The 18,039-nt window shown below is 34.5% G+C and overlaps 1 protein-coding gene and 1 pseudogene across 8 annotated transcripts in view; one reads left to right on the plus strand and one right to left on the minus strand.

Annotated features, from left to right (window-relative positions):
* MYO9A (myosin IXA) overlaps positions 1-18,039 on the plus strand; it is a 175,552-nt gene that overhangs the window by 1,260 nt on the left and 156,253 nt on the right. The window contains exon 1 of one of the 8 annotated variants that reach the window (XM_045516910.2): positions 8,587-8,717. The exons of the other annotated variants lie outside the window; for them this stretch is intronic. The gene's annotated coding sequence lies outside the window, so the exon portion shown is untranslated. Of the gene's footprint in view, positions 1-8,586; positions 8,718-18,039 lie in introns of those variants that run through there. 8 annotated transcript variants of the gene reach the window in all.
* On the minus strand, positions 7,858-17,638 carry LOC105069276 (ubiquitin-ribosomal protein eL40 fusion protein-like; annotated as a pseudogene).

The following is an 18,039-nucleotide window of genomic DNA, read 5'->3' on the forward strand; positions in this document are numbered from 1 at the left end:
CAGATCTGACATTGTAGGGACTTCTATAAGGATTAAATCACACAACACTGATGAATATAATTGTGTCTTCATGTACTATCACTTGCTTCACCTCGTAGACATTTACAGATCTTTTGCACTGTGTTTGAAGGATACCAGGGGACTTTTTTTTTTTTTCATTTGCTGTTTTCGAATTTGCTGGAAAAGTAAGATTTGTAGCTATCCTTAACCGCTGAAGATTTTAATGTGAATTTAGTAATAAAATTCTGCTAGCGGGTGCTGCTGTCTTCCTTTTTCAGGGAGCTGGTACAGTTCTCATGCAGTGTTCACTGATGTCATTACCAGCAGACTTCTCAGCAGTAGTAAATATTGAATAAAATGTTTGTTGAACTCCTGAGCTGTCTAAAAGGAAATGTGATGTTATACCAAATGATCAGTGCATATTTTTAATGTTGGTATAGGGATGAAGTATAGAGAGATTTTTGTAGTCAGTACTTAAAAATTTTTTATTTTGTGTGTGTGGAACTGAGGAGGGCAAAAAATCACATTAAAATTATAGGGCATGACCAGACATTGTATGAAAATCTGAAGGTTCAGAAGAGTGCACAGTAAAGCGTTTCTCTTTCTCTTATCCTCCAACCACTTATTTTCCCTGCTTGGAAGCAACGATTATTTCATCTTTGTGTGTATCCCTCCCGTGATGTTTCCAGCAGACAAGTGTACACATTTATACTCTTAAAATGCACACAGAGAAATGCTTGCATACCGTACACTGTGTATACAGCTTTTTGTCCCCACACTTACTAATAGATCCTAGAGATCCCCTAACAGCACTACGTTTGGAAGTGCCTCATTTAATGGCTGGATAGTGTTCCGTTTTGGTGGTCTTGAGGTTATTTTCAGTCTTTGTTTTTGCAAACAGTGCTGCATGCTTTTCTCTTAAATATATCAGCTGTTATATGCATGTTTTAAGGAATTTTCAGGATCTGAAGAAATTTCCTGATGATTCTTTTGGGGTGAACCTACAAAAAAAGATATAACTAAAGTAAGTTTCTCATTGAACTTCGGAGCTTCTATGGAGTGACTTGCTTTGATGGTGACTGTAATATTTATCAAGTTATTGAAGGATTTACAGTAGGGACTGAAATTATCAGATTGGCATTTTTAAAAGGTCACTCTGGCTGTTTTGAGGAGGGTGGATAGAAGGATAGACTAAAAGTGAAGGTGAGAATATCAGGAGGGTAAATGATGATGGTGGGTCTTCGTTTGGGTTTTGAAACTAGACAGGATTTGGTGGTTTCATTGGATTTGGGATTAGGGAGAGTGTTCATAGAGGGTAAGATCTAGGTTTCTAGCTTGTGCCTTTATGAGGGACAAATGGAATTTTTCTTTTTACTTTTGTCAAGAAAGGAATTCAATTTGTGACATGCTGAGTATAGGTGATTATATTTTTATTAGATGTAGGTGGCCAGTAGGCAGCTGGGTTTGTGGCACAAGCTCATTGTCAAATTCTGGGTTGGCAGTAATGGATTTGGGGGCAAAAGTTAGGTGAAAGGAGAAAAGATTGCAGGGCAGAAACCCACATGTACAGTACAGGTAGAGTTGAATGTCAAAGCTAGTAAATTATGTGATTAAGTACTCTAAAAAAATCTTGTTATTACAGTTTAAACATCAGAAGATTCATTGTCTAACATACGGCTTTTTAACAGTATTTTCCCTTAGTGGTGTATAGTTCATGAGGGTAATTAACTTAAGTTTTAAAAAAAGTAAAACTTCAGTAGAAGTTAGAAATATAAACCCCGTATTTTCTAATCATTTAGATTATACTATTGCCCAAGTTTGTTCAATCTTCAGTGTTTACAGAGAAATGCAGGAGCTTGGAACATGTGGTTTGTCAAGAATATTAAATTTTTTAGTTCATGCTTTTTAGTTATATTAGCTTAGTTTAAAATAAATATTAGTCAGATTTTTCAGTCATGTTTTAAAACCGTAAGATGGGCTTAATATATTTATTCCTTAATCTGGAGCTGCTGTGTAGGGCTCTTGCCTCTACTCTGGTCCCCTGTAAATCACTGCTAGTGGACATCTCCACTTGGATTCACATTTCACAAGCACTTCATGCATGTACAGAATAAAACTCTTCTCTGCCTCTCTTCCCCTTCAAAAGGTAGAGGTAGAGGGAGACAAACTGCAAAAAAACTTTTCTTTTGATTTCTTATCTTGATGAATGGTATCTCGCCCCTCAGGAAGCCTCAGGAACCTGGGAGTCATCCTCCACTCCACTCTGTACCATACATGTTACTGACATCAAGTCCTGCACATTCTCTCTCATGATATTTCAGATCATTCCTGGTTGCTAGTTTTGCTGTGTTTTAACCCTAACTGTCTGTAGGGCTTCTGTAGTGCTCTCTGAGTGGTCTTCTTGTCTTCTTTCCTGCCTCTTGGTTTGCCGTTCCCTCTGGCTCGTTCTCTGCACTGTTTGTTGCCAGAGTAAGTGTTCTAAGATGCTCTTTTAGTTAGGCTCTTTCAATTGCAAGGAAGAGACTCAAGTTACCTTAAGTAATGGAGGGCTTATCAAATGAAAACATGCACAAAGGAACCCAGGAAAAATTAAGCAACTTGGTCTCAGAAGAATGGGACCTTAATAAATAAAACTAGAAGCAGGAAAAGACAGATTTCATTCTAGTGCTCTTAGCTACTCTTGCTGTTTTTGTATTATTTTTTCCTCTCTACTCTGATTTTCCCCCTTCTATGTCATAGCTTCCATTTATTCCTAATTTCTGCCTCCTTATAACTACTGTGTCACTCCCATGCCAACATTTTGCCTCCTGGCTACTATCGTTTTAACTTGAGCTCCTGTTGCTAACTTCTTCTCCCTAGGATTTTCTGGTTTGAATTCTCAAGAAACAATTTTTTTTTTTGGCTCAGCTTTTTTACTCAGGGGCTGCTAGCAAGCCTGTGTACATGGGTTACATGGGTCATGTGACCACTCCTGGCCATTTAGTGTTGGCTGTGTGTTTATTTGTGGGGTGTGGGGCAGGATCATAATGGTGAAAAACATGGGACAGAGTGCAGGCTGACTTCTCAAAATGGGGTTGCAAACATGACCGGCACCATAGTTGACATAGTACAAATAGAAATCTAATCATGTCCTTTTGTGTTGAAAGGTCTTTACTGCTTCCTTGCTGCTTTCAGGATAAAGCTTAAACTGTAGCATGACATGTATATGAGATCATCATGATCTGACTCTTACTTAAAGCTTTCCTTCCTTGCTCTCTTCCTTAAATTCTTTCATCCACTGTTATGGAGCTTAGGCTCCCTCTCAGATAAGATGCTTTCTCTCTTGTCTTTGCTCACTCTATTCTCTTTCCTGACTTTCTCTTCCCTTTTTCTTTGCTTGGCAGTCTCCTGTCTGATCTGTAGAACTCAGTTCAGATGTATCTTCAGGAAGCTTTCCTTCCAGGTTAAATTAGGTGCCACTCATGTAGGACGTAGTGTTTGCTTCTTTTGTAGCTCTAGTGAAATCCCTAATAGCTGGTCTACTTTACTGAGCTGGCTTCTTTGGTATCAGTGCAATACAGCAAGGCAGGTTTTTAGATTGAGGATTTTTAAAAAAGAATATGCTTATTATAAATTATAATGTATAATATCATAAATGTGCAGCTCAGTAAATTTTCACTAAGTGAATACACCAATATAACCAACACCCACATCAAGATACAGGCTGTTTCTGCAACTCTACAAGCCACCTCATGCCCTCTTCTGGTCACTAGCTCAGTTCAAATTCAGTTTAATTTTAAATGGGAAAACTCTTTAAGATACAGATTTCTCTACATATTTTGTGTGTATCTTTAGATACACAAGAGACATAGATAATGGAATTTTGATCCTATGGAAAGAGCATACATAATTTGTGTTATGTTAGAGACGTATAGTTTTGGTATATTTTTGTGCAGTAGACAAATGCACAATCACATAATATTTTAGTGTTCAGTTATGGAATGTTTGTATTTAGGTAGATTTCCTTGTTTATAAGTTTAGTATTATTTTAGAGTACCAGAAAAGTATATGCTAGATCAAAGAATATGCTGAAAATAGCCTGTTTTGAGTGGGGAACATACTTGAGATAGGGCTAGTAAACATGTAAAGCATTTTCCAAATAGTGTTTGGGCTCTGGGTTTTAATGTGAATTATGTTGCTAACATATTTTGGCAGTGGGGTCATTCAACGGGCAACTGGAGTGTAATTTTACATGTACAGTGAGGAAAGGACTAACTGTCCAGTGTCATAGACAGCTGGCTTGTTAAGAATTGGTGGTTTTTTTTTTTTTTGCAACTAGCAGTAATTTTAGAGGGTAGTTTTTCTTTTTTTCAGTTTTGATTATGTAGCTCCTTGAATATGAAGGTATTCTTTTAAACATACTTTTTCTTTAGATGGGCTTTTCTGTCTAAATATTAAATATGTTAAGGCCAATTAAATGGAAAGAATATAGACTTTCAAACCTGCATTTCCAACAGACTTTGATTACATTTCCAGCCTTATCACGTATGAGCTGTCACTTGTGGGCAAGTTACTTAACATTTGTGAGCTTCAAGAATGTTCATGTCTCAAATGGGACTATTTACCTCACAAGATTATCATTAAACACTCTGTGTAAAGCACCTAGCACATAGCTGATACTCAACAAGTCTTCCTTTTCCCCCTTGAATATGTCTATTTCTTGTTATGTTTAAATATGAGATCAAGAATTTAAAGAATTTCATTGTGTGGTGTAAATAAATGGCCGTCAAAGTTTGTTGCTGATGAACGTAAATCTTAGATGGATAGTCTGCTAGCTGTCTTTCACGATCACATTTTTCAATTCAAAAAAAGCTCAAAGAAATGCTTTTTTTGATGTCTTAGTATATCAGATTAATGGATGTTAGAATGTATTTTGATTCAATGTGAGGCATTATAAAATGTTCTGTTTGCCAAAGACAAACATTTCTTAAATCATTGACAGATTGTAGCACTATTGCTGTTTGTAGTGTGTAAGTATTTGTTTGAATTGTTTACTGATATTGATCAGATAATAGTGGACTGAGTAGTCTCTGGATTTTTTTTTTTTAAAGGGAAAAAGTTCTTCAGGTAACTGGATATGTGTTCATAAATGATCTTTAGATCATATTTTTTTTCTTTCTTTTGCAGCTCTACCTTTTTTAGTTTTCTTCCTGTCTTCTCCCTACTTTTTTTTTATAATGAAAAAACTTAGAAGATATTGAAAAGTTGAAAGAACAGAACAAAGAACATTGATAAGTCTGCCACTGAGATTCAAAAGTTGACAATATTTGCTTTATTGTTTTCTATGTGTGTGTATTTACTTTAACTGAACCTTTTGAAAGTTGTGATATTTTGACTTTTACCTCAAAATAGCATATATCTCCTAAGAAAATAGATAATTCTTCACATCACATTCTTCACATGTGCAATTATCGACACCTAAGAAGAATAATAGTAATTTCCTAATAACATTTAATATTCAGACCACATTTAAATTTTCTGAATTGACCCACAAAATGATTTTTTCAGACCAGAGTTCAGTCAAGATTTTTGCATTGCATTTGAATTATCTTTTTAGTCTCTTATAACCTAGAAAAATTTCTTACCCTACTTTTTTTCCTTATGCTATTGAAACTTCTTTCACAAGAAGAGATCATTATCTCATAGAATAGCTGTTTCCAATTATCTAATTATTTCCTTGTGCTTTTGTTTACCTTGTTCCTGTGTTCCCTGTATATCCTGTACACTGGAAGTTGTATTTCAAAGATTTGATTATGCATGTTAAAAAGTTATGGCAAGAATATTTCATAGGTAATGTTATATTTCATGTTGCATACAATGAGAGGTATATAATGTCACATATTAGTGATCTGAGTTTTATGAAGTTTGAAATGGTGCTTGCTGTATCTTACCATTGTAAAAGTATATTTTTTCCTGATACTTTGGTACCATACAGATACTCTGTTCATCAAAATATACTTTACCTAGTGATTTTAGCATCTTTTGTTGAGCTTTGGGCAGGTCAGCTATTTAATTGAAGGTTGAAAAAACAGTGATTTTTCTATTTCTGTAATTTTTTAACTTTTTTAACTGTCATTCTTCTGTTAACACAGGGTTTATAACCTTCATCACCTGGGTGTCAACTGCAGTTCTTCCTCAAAGGGCAGAATAAATAAATGCTTAATTCTTTCTTGTGTAGTTTTCAGAGTAAGGAGTTGGTTTAGTAGTCATCTGTAGTGGTGACAGATGACTTTTTTAATGGTCTCTTGGATTTTTATTTGTTGTATTACAAAGTAGTTACGGATATTGGGATTTTTGATGCTCGTATTGTTTCAGATAAGGGCGTTAGAAGTCAGTTCAAGCAGACTTCTGAGTTCTTTTTGCCTAGATTCCTTACTAGTCTTTGAGTGAGTCCTTACTTCTGGGTATGAGATACCTTGACTCACCAAGGACTTTTTCCTGCTTTAGACTGGAATCAGCAGTTTCTCTAAGAAGATCCGTCTCCTGATGGTGGAGGATGATGTTCAGAAACCAACATTTAGATGCTAGATGTGCTCCTTTTTATGGGGCTGTCATCACTTACAGGCCTGGTTGAGGTGGGGGAAGGCATGAGGTCATATTGATATTTCTAATTCACATTTAACATTGCATTTTTCTTCATCTTTTTTTTAAAAAAGAGTACTTTAGTTTTAATCTCTTTTACATTGAAAATCTTAGTTTTTATTAACACTGATTTTTTTCCTTAAGTATATCTAAAATAGTTTCAAAATAAGTTAAAACTGCTCAGTGAACTTTAAGATTTCCTTGTGTTTCATTTTGCCCTTAGAATGTATCCCACCAAGATTATACTTATTGTTAGTACTATATTTAAAAGTCACTTGAAATCATTTTCTTGGTGTGATTGTTACCAATTTGATATGTAGTTAGGTCCATTTGTTTTTCATTTTAGGGTTTGCGTCCCATTTTTTAATTTAATACTACCCTTTGGATATATTAGATACTTACATAGTCCAAAAGGAGAAACCAGATGTAAAGGTATTTGTAGAAATCTCATTTTTATCCTCATCCCTTTACTCTGTTTCCTCCTTGTTCCTCTGTAGAGAATCATTTTTGTAAGTTTCTGATCACTTATTTCAATTTTATTCTTTCAAAGTTAGATGCATGTGTATGTCTGTATTTTCCTTTCATATACGAGAGGTAATGTACTATATATACTGTTTTATATTTCTTTTTTTTTTCCCATTTAGCAATATATACTGGAGAGCACTCCATATTGGTACATATGGATCTTACTCTTTCTTATGGAGGCATAATTTTCTGTTGTGTTGATTCACCACAATTTTATTAACAAGTCTGTATCTGATACTTGTATTTAATCTTTTGAACAATGAATAAGTAATATGTGTTGAATAAATTAATTAAAAAATAGAGTTTCTTCCTCAAGTAATTGAGAAGGAGTTGATTTGTTCCAGAGAGTCTTATAGCCTGAGTGTCTTTGTTATTGTGGTTTTCTTTTGTTGTTGTTGTTGTTGTTTTTAAGAGTATTTCAGAAGAAGTAGATTTTGGAACATAGGTACACTTTGTTGCTTCTAAATATTAGATGATTGATATCAATGAATGGTAATCTTCTTTAACTGTTTTCTGGTGCCGGGGTCAGAAGGGAAAATAGATGATTCACCTGCTTTCTCTCCCTGTGCTGCCAGGCTCCTTGAAGCATTGGAACTAAACTCCTGATGTCCTGGGTGTTTTCATTGAAGCAAAAATCAAGTTCTGTCCCGATTGTTTTTCCCAAAACTTCCCCTCTCCTCAACTGTAGCCTTTCTTCTTCCTCTTTTTGCCTTAAATCTCTTAAATTTCCCAAGCATTCAGTGGACAGCTGCTTATAGTCTAGTAAGGCAGGTAAGATGTATACCATGAGTATAAAGAGTAAGAGATAGGAATACTAGAGGGACAGGGCAGGGTACCTGCTAGTACGGAAGGAAGTCAAGCTCTGGGGCTCACACGCAGTGCTTTGTTGTATTAAATTACCATAGCAATCATTTGAAGTTGTTACTTTTATCCCCCTCATATATATAGGAGAGTGAAAAAAGTATATGCAATTTAAAGAAAATTATGAAGTGAATATTTGGGTTTTTGTTGCCTGGGCCAAAAAGCCAGGATCGCCTCTTCATTACCTCGTATTTCCCTTGCCCTTGTCAACATTCCCACTCTGTGAAGGTGGCTGTTATTCTCACCTCTGTGACTGTTGTTTTTTTGCTTTGCTTCATAATTTTAAATCCCAGGTCATATATCCTTAAGTAGTATAGTTCAGTTTTCCTTTTTTTTCCCCTAGTCATGGAAAGGGAAACTTTACTGAGGTCCCAGAGCCATGGGGCTTGGGCAGGAGGCCGCCCAGCGGTCAAAGGAGGAGCCGGTGGAGGGGCCTTATTAACCTTCTTCTTGGGGTGCAGGTTGTTGGTGTGGCCGCACTGCTTCTTGCGGCAGTTGACAGCACAGGCGTGCAGGAGAGCATAACACTGGCGGCTAGATCACCTTGTGGCAGTTGTATTTCTGGGTGAGTTGGTGGAGGGAAGGCTCAGTGATGCCGCCTCCCAAACGAAGCACTGAATGCAAGGTGGACTCTTTCTGAACATCGTAATCTGACAGAGTACGGCCATCCTCCAGCTGTTTCCCCGTGAAAATCAGATGCTGCTGGTCAGGTGGGATGCCCTCCTTGTCTTAGATTGTAGCTTTGACATTCTTATTGGTGTCAGTGGACTCAACCTCGAGGGTGATAGTCTTGCCTGTCAGGGTCTTCACAAAGATCTGTATCTCTGCATCTGCTGTTCAGACTCCTCGTTTGGTTTTCCTTGTTTTTGAACTTCATATGACTGTTCTATGTGATTTTAAAAATTTAGTTCAGCATTTCTGAAATTAATTCCAAGTTGTTAGCTGTGGTTCATTAGATTTCATTATGATAAAGTATTCCATTGTATACTACAATTTAATTATTCTAGTTATGATGGACATTTGAGTTGATTTTAATTTCTTACTCTTATACAAACAATTTGGTGGTGAGTACTCTCATACCTGTTTCATGTTTGCAATTGCACAAGTATTTCTCTTGAGTTCTTAGGAATGGAATTGCTGGGTTGTGAGGTATGCACATATTCAGCTTTGATAATGGTGTAGTGTTTTTCGAAATTGTGATTTCAATTTATAATTCCAGCACAGTATTTGAGAATTCCCACTGCTTTATATTCTCAACATTTGGCATTGTCGGACTCTTAATTTTTGCCAATCTGAAGGGTGTAATGGTATTTCATGATTTTAATTTGCATTTCCATGATTACTGATGGAGTTGAGCATCTTTTTATAGTCATTTGAGTTTTCTTCTTAAGACATGCCTGTTCAAGTTGTTTGTCCAATTTTTTTCAATTAGGTAGTCTTGCTTTTCTTACTAATTTTTAAAAATTTTGTATATGTTTTGGATACTGGTCTTTCAGTTATACCTGTATCTTCTATTTTTGGCTTGTTATTTCACTTTCTGTGCTGCCTGTTGAACAAAAGAATTTCTCAGTTTTAATGTAGTTGAATTTATCAGCTTTGACTAGTACTATTTGAATCCTTTTAAAGAAACCCTGTCCTAGGCTGAGGTAAAGGAGATATTCTCTGTATTATCTTCTCAGAGTTGTAAGTTTTAGCCAAATTTTCACAAATTTGGTCTTCATCTGGAATAAATTTTATAAATAGTGTGAGATCCAGTCTTACTCTACCCCAAATGGACACTTGATTGTTTCAGCATTGGTTTTGAAAAATTCATCTTTTCTTCAGTGACCTGCTGCGCCTCATCTGACCTATGTGCCAAGTGTCCATATTTGGCAGTTTTGTTTCTGGACTTGCTTCTCTGTTCAATTGGTCTATTTGTCTGTTCCTTCACTAGTAAAACACCATCTTAACTACTTATAGCTTTAGAAGTTTTAATTTTTGATAAGGCAAGCTTTCCCACTTTGCTGCTGTTCTTCGAGAGACTGAGTCTTGGCTGTCTTTAGCCCATTGCGTTTTCATGTATATTTTAGAATCATTGTGTCAAATTTCACACACACCAAAAAGCCCAATAAATAATCCAGCATAAAACAACATTGTTTTAGTGAATAAATAATTGAATTTTTATGGATTTAAAAATATGGTTGATTATATTAATTGACTTTCTGATAGTAATGTCAGATTTGTCTTTGTTTTCCTGGAATACCTAACTTGATCATAGTATATTGTACTCGGATTGCTGGATTTTGTTTGCTTTATTTGTTTGGGATTTTTGCATGTAGGTTCAGGAGTAAGATTGGCTTTTAACTTTTCTTTCTTCTCTGGTCTTTGCCAGTTTTTTTTTTTTTTTTTTTTTTTTGGTTTCAAGGTTGTACCAGTCTCATAAAAAGCATTGAATTTATTTAAGATTGGATTATTTACTCCTTTAGTTTTTGGGAGAATTTGCTGGCAACGTAGTGTGGCTCTTGAGTTTTCTTAGTTGGGGAGATTTTTTATTTTAGTCATTTTTGTTGTTGTTGTTGTTTTTGTTTTTAATGGGACCCTACAGGTTTTCTGTGTCTTCTTAGGCTATGTGAAGTTATATATTTTTTAGGATTTTTTTTTTCAATTTCAGCTAAGTTAAAAAATCCTTTTACCATTTTAATATTTGCAGCATTGGTAGTTTTTGCCTTTTTTTTCCATTCCTGATCCCTTTTTCTTTTTCCCTTCATTACTCTTGTCAGAGGTTTGCCAATTTATAGTTTTCTTCAAAGACCTAATTTCTGGCTTTGTTGGCCCTTTTTATTTTATATTTTCTTATTATTTCTTATTTCTGTTATTTCCTTTTACTTGTCCTAGTTTTATTTTGCTGTTTTTTTCTGTCTTCTTGAATAGACAGTTTGCTACTTTTTGTTTTTTTTCTATTATATCTATTTAGGGTTATAAATTTCCCTATAAAGTATTGCTTTAGCTGCATCTCACAAGTTTTGAAATGTAATATTTTTGTTATAGTTTATTCAGAATATTTTCTGTTTACTTATTGTCATATGGATTATTTAGACTATCTTTTTAAGTTTATAGCAATGTGAGAATTTTCTAGTATGTTAGTCATCTATTGCAGTGTAACAAGTTAAGCCCAATCCTTAGGAGCTTCTAATTTTGTTTACAGTTTTTGTGGATCAGTAATTCAGGAGCGGTTCAGCTTGGCAATTTTGCCTGAGTTCCTTTCCATGTGGATTTTTCCATAGAGCTTTTTCAGTGTTGTTAAAGGCTGACTGCTAGAATTCTTGAGGGAGAAAGCGCCAGATGGAAGCCATGTTGCTGTTTATGATCCAGTCTCAGAAGTCAGTCAGCTTCACTTCACTGCATTCTGCTTGCCAAGACAGTTATAAAGGTCCATCCAAGTTGAAGGAGCAGAGAACATAGGGAAGAGTGTCAGTATCACATTGTAAAAGGGTATATGGCACAGAAACCGACACAGATCACTGAAACAGGCTAGAAAGTCCAGAAATAAACCCACGTACTTATCAATTAATCTATGACAGAGGAGGCAAGAATATACGATGAAGAAAAGACAGTCTCTTCAATAAGTGGTGCTGGGAAAACTGGACAGCTACCTGCAAAAGAATGAAATTAGGACATTCTCTTACAGCATAACAAAAATAAACTCAAAATGGATTAAAGACCTAAATGTATGACTGGATACTGTAAAACTCCTAGAGGAAAACATAGACAGAACACTCTTTGACATAAATTTCAGCAGTATTTTTTTTGAACCAGCTCCTAGAGTAATGGAAATAAAAGCAAACATAAACAAATGGGACCTAATTAAACTTAAAAGTCTTTGTACAGCAAAGGAAACCATAAACAAAATGAAAAGACAACCTACAGAATGGGAGAAAATGTTTGCAAATGACAACCGACAAGGGACTACCTTCCAAAATATACAAACGGTTTGTATAGCTTAATATAAACAAAAAACCCCCAAACAATACAATAAATAAATGGCCAGAAGACCTAAATAAACATTTCTCCAAAGAAGACATCCAGATGGTGAACAGACACATGAAAAGATGCTCAACATCACTAATTAGAGAAATGCAAATCAAAACTACAATGAGGTATCACCTCACACCAGTCAGAACGACCATCATTAAAAAGTTTACAAATAAATACTGGAGAGGGTGCGGGGAGAAAGGAACCCTCCTATGCTGTTGGTGGGAATGTTAATTGGTGCAGACACCATGGAGGACAGTGTGGAGATTCCTTAAAAAACTAAAAATTGAGTTACCATATAATCAAACAGTCTCACTCCTGGGCATATATCTGGAGGAAACTCTAATTCAAAAAGATAAATGCACCCGATTGTTCGTAACAGTACTGTTTACAGTAGCCAAGACATGGAAGCAACCTAAATGTCCATTGACAGATGAATGGATAAAGATGTGGTATACATATACAATGGAATAAAACTCAGCCATAAAAAAGAATGAAGTAATGCCATTTACAGTGACATGGATGGACCTGGATATTGTCATCCTGAGTGAAGTAAGTCAGAGAAAGATAAGTGTCGTATGATATCACTTATATGTGGGATCTATAAAAGTGATACAAATTCTATTTACAAACCAAAAACAGACTCACAGACATAGAAAACAAACTGTGGTTACCAAATGGGAAGGGGCAGGGAGAGATAAATTAGGGATTGGGGATTAACAGAGACACATTACTATATATAAAAGAGAGAAGCAACAAGGACATGCTGTATAGCACAGGGAACCATATTCAACTTATTGTAATAATATATAGTGGAAAAGAATCTGAAAAGAAAAAATGTATATGTATGTATATGTATAACTGAATCACTTTGCTGTACACCTGAAAGTAACATTGTAAATCAACTACACTTCAATAAAAAAATTTAAAAAAAAACTTCAGCAAATCCAAATAGAGTTATTCAAGAACATGATGTTATGATTTCAATGCTGTTTCTTTCCTTTTTCAGGACCTCCAGTTTACATATATATTAGATTTCTTCTCAACTTTATTTTTTCATATTTTTCTTCTTTCAATGTGGATAATTTCTTCAGATATATCTTTTAGTTTACTCATTTCAACTATTGTATTTTATTTTTAATTTCAGTTGTGTTTTATAATTTTAGAAATTCTTTTTTCAAATCTTCAAAGTCATTTTTAATGGTTCTTGTCCCTTTCAGGTTTTTTTTTTTTTTTTATTAGAACACAACTGTGCTCATTTGTTTCTGCACTGTCTGTGGCTGTTTTCAGGCTACAACCAGAGTTGAGTGGTTGCAGCAGAAGTCAGTATGGCCTCCAAAGCCTGAAGTATTTATAATCTGGCCCTTTGCAGAAAAAATTACAACTTGTCAGGAACTCTCCTTTACAGCTCAGTGCCAGATCAACTTTCCTTGAAGTTCTTGGGAGATGGGTTCGGATGGGACAGGTTTACTTGTTTATTTTATGGGTTCCAGTTGTATCGTGTAGAGTCTCCTATCAGACTCACTACCTAGGGTGGGCTGTGGGCTTTTTTTTTATTTTAGGAGACTGTGAAAACCAAATCCCAAGTTTGGCTTTGGTCAGGGGCTAACTTGGCTTCAGCATTCTGCTTACTTCTTTGAGTTCCTGCCCTTTTCTTATGTTTCTTATAATTCCTTACTATCTTGTCAGCTCTTGGAGACTTTTAAGAATATATACTTTCTATTTTATTAACTTAAAAAATTTCAGTGGGTGTTTTGTTTTAAATAATTGGCCAAATTATTGGAGATTGACATTCTTTTTGAATATGGAGAAACTAAGGCTTAGAGAAATAGCCTAAAAGCTATATTACTAGTAAGAAGCAGACAGAAACTTTGACCTTAGAAAGCTTATTTATGATCTTGGAGTGTGTGCAGTTAGGATTGCACATTCTTTCCCATTTCTGCTACTGGGGCCATGCAGGAGAAGTGTCTCAGTTACAGAGGACAAGAAAGGCTAAAATACTCATAAGCTTTTTGGAAGGGAAAACAAACACCATATATAGAAACTCAAGACATAAAAAAATGTGAGAAAATGGAAAATATTGTTGACTGTACAAAAGACAGTAAAATTCAGTAAATTTGTCATGTGAACTATATGAATCAAAGGTAAAAATAGACTTTTTAATTTTGTACTTTGTAGCAAATATTGTTTTTTATATGCAGTATCTGTTTAATTTCATAGCAACTCTGAGTTTGGTGTTAATGGTGATATATAACAAGTATGCAAACATTTAGGGAAGATGGTTTATTATTTATTTATCCAGGATTATGTGCTGGTAAGTGCTAAAAGGATCTGAACTTCTCCGTGACTATAAAGCATGTGTTTTTCCCATAAAATTTTACTATAACAAAAATGTTCTCTAAGTGGTTAATGGAGATTTTATGAAAATAATATGCTTAACATTTCTGTACTTGTATCAGAATCCCTCAGGCTTTCATTTAGAGGTTAGTCTTATTTTAGACAATTCAAATACGTATTTGGTTTCTAAGGTCACGTGAGTTAGAAGCAGCAGTGAAAACAGAGGGGAATTTATACTGACAGGAAGAAATCTTTTCTATAAACCGAAAGCCAGTCTGGTGATACTGAGGATAGGGACAGATATCAGTAGTTTCTATGAATATCACTGTCAGAAAAATTGACGTTTATTACAGGAGTCCAAATTCTTAAGAAACACGTAAATTATATTCAGTATACAGTCTTTCAGTATCCAATTTTAATTCTCTGATAACATATGATGTTGAGCATCTTTTCAAATGCTTATTTGCCATCTGTATATCTTCTTTGGTGAGTGTCCAGTGTCTCATTTTGCCATTTTAATTGGATTGTTTGTTTCCTTGTTGTTAGGGTTTTTTTTTTAAGTTTATTTTTTAATTAATTGTTTTTTGTGTGGGGAGGTAATTACGTTTGTTTTTATTTATTCATTTATTTTTAATGAAAGTACTGGGGATTGAACCTAGGACCTCATGCATGCTAAGCATGCATTTCTACCACTTGAGCTATAACCTCCCCACCTAGGTTTTAAGAATTCTTTATCTAGTTTGAATACCAGTCCTTTATAAGATAATGTGTTTTGCAAAGATTTTTCTCCCAGTTTGTAGCTTGTCTTTTCGTTCTCTTAATGGTGTCTTTTGCAGAGCAGTGTTTGATTTTAATGACCTCCAACTGTCAATATTTTTTTCATGGCTTGGTGTTGTGTTTAGAAGGTCATCACCAAACTCAAGGTTATCTGGGTTTTCCTCTATGCTGTCTTCTACAAGTTTTATAGTTTTTGTTTTACAGTTAGGTCTGTGATCCATTTTGAGTTAATTTTTGTGAAATGTGGAAGGTTTATGTCTATACTCTTTTTTTTTTTTTTGCATGTAGGTGTCTATTTGTTCTAGCACCATTTGTTGAAAAGACTATACCTTTGCTCCTTTGTCAAAGATCTGTTGACTGTAGTTGGTTTTTTCTGGGCTCTTTTCTGTTCCATTGATCTATTTGTCCATTCTTTTAGCTGTCTTGATTACCGTAGCTTTAAAATAAGTCTTAAAGTCCTGTAGTTTGGTTTTCCAACCTTGTTTTTCTCCTTCAATATTATGTTGGCTATTTTGAGTCTTTTGCTTTTCATTTAAATATATGTCAATATCTGCAAAATAGCTTGCTGGGATTTTGACTGGAATTGTTTTGCATATATAGATCAATTTGGGGAAAGTTTGCATCTTAATAATGTTGGGTCTTCCTGTTCTCGAACATGGCATATCTCTATGTTTATTGAGATTGTCTTTAATTTCTTTCAGCAAAGTTTCATGGTTTTCATTTTAGAGGTCTTTCACATCTTTTTGCTAACTTTATTTCTAAGTGTTGTTTTTTGACTATTATGAACGATATTGTTTTTTAAATTTCATTTTTCCAATTGTGTTGGTTGGTAGTTAGAATTTACTTTATTTGTGTATATTGACTTTGTGTCATTTGGACTTGGTAAATTAAATTAGATTCTCTGTGTATAAAGTCATACTGAGAATAAAGATAGCTTTAATTCTCATGTGTAAAGGTGTGGTGGACATTACCTTACTTGTTTCCAGTATTTTCTTGTACTCTTCATTCTTTCCTGTAGATCTGGACTTCCATTTGAGATTATTTTTTTTCAGTCTGAGGAAATCCCTGTAGAATTTTTTGTATTGTATGTCTGCTGGTGATGAATTCTTTGAGCTTTTATTTGTCTGAAAATACGTTTATTTTATTTTTTTTAACATTTTTTTTATTGATTTATAATCATTTTACAATGTTGTGAAAAATACGTTTATTTTTATCTTCATGTTAAAGGATATTTAGAATTCTAGGTTGACAGGTTTTTTTCTTTCAGCAATTAAAATATATTATCTGTTGTCTTCTAGTTTTTATTGCTTTTGATGAAAAGTCAACTCTCATTTTTGCTGTTAACCTGAATATAAATTGTTCTTTTTCTTTGGGTACTTTTAAGATTTTTCTCTTTATGTTTGATTTTAAACAGTTTTACTATGATGTACTTAGGTGCAGCTTTCTTTGTATTTATTTATTTTTTTGTGATTTGCTGAGTTTCTTGGATCTTGGATTTATTTTTACATCAATTTTGGAAAAATTCTGCAATTTTCTCTTCAAATAGTTCTCTTTTACATCTCTTTCCAGACTGTTGGATACTACCTCACAGATCTGTGGCTCTCTGATCTTAAACTTTTTTGTTTCTTTCTTCTCTATGCTTTTGTTTGGATAATTTCTATTGATTTCTTGCCTTTAGTGATCTTTTCGATACCATGTTTGTTGATAAGCCTATTCCATGAACTTTTCATTTCAAATATTGTATTTTTTAAACTATTTTTTTAGTTTGAGAATTTCCATTTGGCTTTTTTTTTTTTTTAGTGTTTTCACTTCTTTGCTAAAATATATAAAATCCATACTTTTCTCAAACATGTATTTATAAGAGTTATTTTAAAGTCTTTGCTAATTCCCACATCTGGGCCGTATGTGGCTTTATTTTGACTTTTTTCTCTTGCCTGTGGGCCACATTTTCATGATTCTTTGAATATCCTATAATTTTTATTGCATGTGAATATTACATATAAAAAGAACAGTTAGAATGAAGTTTATAACTGCTTCCTCATGGAAAAAGGCATACTAACAGACAGACCAAAAGGGTTTAGGGGCTAATGTCTTCATTCTGACGTAGAATTGAGTTATATGTGGGCTGGTTTATAGCTATAGTTATTTTTGGTTTCCAGTATTTTGAGGATGAATCCAGTCTCTACCCTACAACAGAGCTTGGGATTTAAGTACAGCCGGATTGTAGAGGTCTCTTTATAATCCTGCACTTGGCTTTCCAGTCTCCAGAAGATCCCAGTCTGCCCTTCTGGTCTGCCCTGAGCTCTGTGCCTGCTGCTCCATACGCTAAAAGCCCCTGGGGGAGGAGTTTTAGGCTGTGTTGATCAGCTCTGCTTGTGGGGCTCCTTTGGGTTTCAGCCCATCACATCAGTTGATAGGATTATTTGCCCCTTTGCTCACCATGGTCTTTGAGTTGAAAGTGGTCACTTGTCTCTTTACCTAGAAGTGACTTGTCCGACTTGTCCATCTATGGGTTTGAGTTTCTTTAGACTTATTTGTATTCTCGGCTCCCTAATGGCTTTAAAAAATTAATTTTGTCCAGCTCTTAGTAGTCTGTCTAGATTTTTTTTCTTGTATTTATGGTGAGAGTCACTCATTCTCATGACCTTATAATATTCTGACTAGAATAACCCTCAGCATGACATTATTTTATTAGTTGATTAAAAATTAGTTAGAAATTATTTTAGTTTTTCTTCATTTGCACAGTTTGAAAAAGTGGTGTTCTTTTAATTCCTTAATAACATCAACAGATTTGCTAGCACATCCAAATGACTTAAGCTTTGCTTTGCTTTGCTTTGCTTTTCATTTCCATTGAAGATGATATAAACTATATGGAACATGTTTAATTTTTTATTATCATAGCACAGG

The sequence above is a fragment of the Camelus bactrianus genome, chromosome 27 (genome assembly GCF_048773025.1).
Source record: "Camelus bactrianus isolate YW-2024 breed Bactrian camel chromosome 27, ASM4877302v1, whole genome shotgun sequence".
Taxonomy (NCBI): domain Eukaryota; kingdom Metazoa; phylum Chordata; class Mammalia; order Artiodactyla; family Camelidae; genus Camelus; species Camelus bactrianus.